General features: G+C 38.2%; 1 long non-coding RNA gene across 1 annotated transcript in view; it reads left to right on the plus strand.

Annotated features, from left to right (window-relative positions):
- LOC103458113 (uncharacterized) overlaps nucleotides 1–1,627 on the plus strand; it is a 3,223-nt gene extending 1,596 nt beyond the window's left edge. The window contains exon 2 of the long non-coding RNA XR_001776176.1: nucleotides 37–1,627. This is a non-coding gene — a long non-coding RNA (uncharacterized LOC103458113). The remainder of the gene's footprint in view (nucleotides 1–36) is intronic.
- The last annotated feature ends 1,703 nt before the right edge of the window (nucleotides 1,628–3,330 follow it).

Below are 3,330 nucleotides of genomic sequence, written 5' to 3' on the forward strand. Positions count from 1 at the left end.
CACCAGAACAGGCTCTGACCGTCACTGATAGGATAGGTGATTTCCAGTACATGGAAATGGTAAACAGACTGAATGTACGTAGCATTTCTTTAATAATAATATTAAAGAAATGCTACGTGTGTGTGTATGTGTGCGCACATGTGTGTGCGTGTGTGTGGACAGGAAGCTGGCGTAATGCAACTATTATCCTGAACGTAAAAAAGGAGGTCATTTTGGCTTCAGGGGATGTGAGAGCTATTCAATTTCTTGTGGTTTTTTTTTTTTTTGTCTTGAAGCTTGGTGGTAAAATATGAAACGTTCTGCTGTGTTCAGTGTTACAAATTAATCACAAAGATTCTTGGACTTTTTAAAAGCAGTGTAGCTTGGAGTAAAGGAATTCCTTAAAGGTTTGTTTTGATGCCATTCTGTTTGCTAAAACTAGTTAATTTCTGCTCATGCATTAGCTGCACTTCGCTCGAGGCCTGACGTCCAGTTTTGTAAAAAGCAATGTGTTTTTTTTTATATCCTGCACTTTGAAGTAAGCCATCAGTGGACAGGACATGCTGTTAACATGTTTGCTCATAGCCATGTTTTGTATTCTTTATTTACTGAGCGTTTCTGTTTGGTTCACATTTCTGTAATTGTGTTTTTTTGCAGCTATGCTGTTTTCACATATTTTTAAAGCTATTTATGCCTAATATATTTGCTGTACAAAAAAAACTCATTGTTGACTGAAAGCCATTAAATGTAAAGACCAGATGGACATCTGTTCCAGCTTTGTTCTTACTGCATTCTTACTCAGCTGAAACTGAAAATGATAAATGATGTGAACGTCTTGGGAAAGTGTCCACTTCCTGTGATGACTGAACTCAGTTCTTACTCTTATTAGTAAGGCAACAACTGTCTAGTATGTTGTCTAGTATGTTTATAGTTTTGGACATTGGTTGTGAAATGGCAATACATAACTAAACCAAACTGAATCAAACTACCACCTTGGCAGTGGGATGATGGTTAAACCAGCCTGAGCCATAAGCAAACTAGGCTTCTGGTTAGGGCCCCTAATTCATCAGAGAGCCTTAAAGAATGCTTCATTTTCCCAGAGATCAGATCAGATCTATGAAATTCTTATTAGTTTATTAAGAATAAGCATGCAACTAAATTTGACCTAATATTTCAGAATAGATAAAAACTTCAAAATTGCTTAAGATCTTCAATTTTGCAGGTGCAAAAAATATAGTTTGATGGTAGATGTTGGGCTTAACAGGAAGAGGGCCCCCAAATAAAATTTAGTTTCAGGCCTCACAGCTTTGGACAGGCCTTGAACTGGATTTAGCCTCATCGTCAGGGTCTACATGCCTTTTTTAAAAAGAAATGAAAAGCCAGGATTGCGCTTACTAACGTCACAAGCTGCCTTTCTGTTTCAAGTTTTCTTTGCTGATATTTTTTCTGGTGTTGAATTTATTTGTATTTAAATGTCGCGCCAGGAAACGAACCTTCAGTCAGTAGCTGATTGTAGGAATGTTTCTCCACCAACTTCATGCATCACATCTGGAGAAATGAACGACTGTTACCAATACATGTGTGTATTTAATGTACATGTACATCAATAATGGTGCTTGACCCTTTATTAAATGTGGATTTCACTATTGTGTGTGTGTGGCACTCTTTCTGATGTCTTTTGGGTTCAGCTGAGACCGGTACATACTGAGGTTCAGTAGATCCTCTTTCACTGCACCTTAATAATAACCTAACAACAGTTGTGTGTTTCCTATACTTTTTGGTGAAATCTGATTTTATACAAGGATTTCAGAGTCTCATACTCCAGTTGCAGGAAATACTGAGGCTCTTTAATACTTTCTGTCTGGCTGCATTTTCCAAGAGATGACTGATACCTATAATTACTGAGACCACAATTCATGAGACAGATGTTCGTACAGTTCAGTAAGAGTTCAGCTCATCCCACTTCACCACAGAGCACATTTTGTTTGGAAAGAAGAGGTGGATTAAAGGCTGTGGGAACAAAATGAATGTTTGCTTCCATGGAACATTGCTGACAGAGACACAGCCACCATATATATGTATGTATGCATACATATGTATGTATGCTTCATATATAGCAAGAAGTAAATTATTTTATTTTAGGTGTTGAGATGCAGTTAGTCGGTGTGGGGCGCAGCGCTGCTCGACAGCTCCTCATCACCATCATGTCACAGTGCTGCCCCAGGCTGGGCAGACCTAGGTCTACATGCCGATGGCAGCTACGAATCTAAAGTTCCAAAAGCAAAAGTTCTGCAACTCACCCCAAGAAACTGATAAATGTTACCACAGACATTAATTTGTCCATGTTGTCTTCTTTCCACTGGTATCTTCAGCTTTTGTTTAAAGTGACTTTTCTTTCGGAAACTTATCAATTAATATTTTTAAACACAATCCTTTGATAAGCTTTGAGCTCATGCCAAAGTACTGCATGTAACTGTCATTTACATGCTGTACCTTGTGGTCCACAGTCCACCAGGATCTCTGATATTTGGCATTGTGTTTTGCCTTTCTGTGTTTTATCTTTAGGTTTTATCTTTTGTCTTATTCATTTAATTCTGCTGTTTCCTCTAATTACTTTTCAGTTCATCACACTGGTTCCGAGTGTGATGAACTCCGAACCAGCTGCTTACTGTTTCACCTAGCAGAAAAACTGTTTCTAAGCCCAACTATGGTCAGACAAGAACAAACTTACAGTTTTTGGTCTACATGTAAAACACTACTTGTGGCCAAACCCAGACAGTGCAGATCAATCTGGAAAAGAAAAAATAGAATCAACATTGAAACATGGTGGTAGCAGCATCATGCTATGGGAATGCATCCTTTCAGCAGGGAAGGAAGATGGAGTTAAATACAGAGGAGGGAGAAAACTAAAGACCTGAAACTGAGGTGGAGGTTTCCCTTCTAACAGGACAGCTCCAAACATACAGCCAGAGTAACAATGGAATGGTTTAGACAGAGTGTACTTATGAGTTAGAATGGCCTAGTCAAAGTCCAAATCCAAATGAGAATCTGTGACAGGACATGAAAACAGACGTTTATATTTGCTCTCCATCCAGTCTGATTTTAATAAAGACTTTCCAGTCTGTGGATGTGGAAACCTTTTAGAGACAAACCCAATAAAACCTTCAGCTGTAAATAAAGCAGCTGAAGGTTGCTTTATTATGTGAGGTTGAATGCAATCTCACATATTTCTAATCTTTATTTGTAAAACAGAAAATGTAATACTTTTCCGTCACAATTAAGCCCCAGTTTGCGATAATCTGTCACACACAATCCAACTGAAATCTGGTTGGAACATGAAAAAAAATTGAA

The sequence above is a fragment of the Poecilia reticulata genome, linkage group LG22, assembly GCF_000633615.1.
Source record: "Poecilia reticulata strain Guanapo linkage group LG22, Guppy_female_1.0+MT, whole genome shotgun sequence".
NCBI lineage: Eukaryota > Metazoa > Chordata > Actinopteri > Cyprinodontiformes > Poeciliidae > Poecilia > Poecilia reticulata.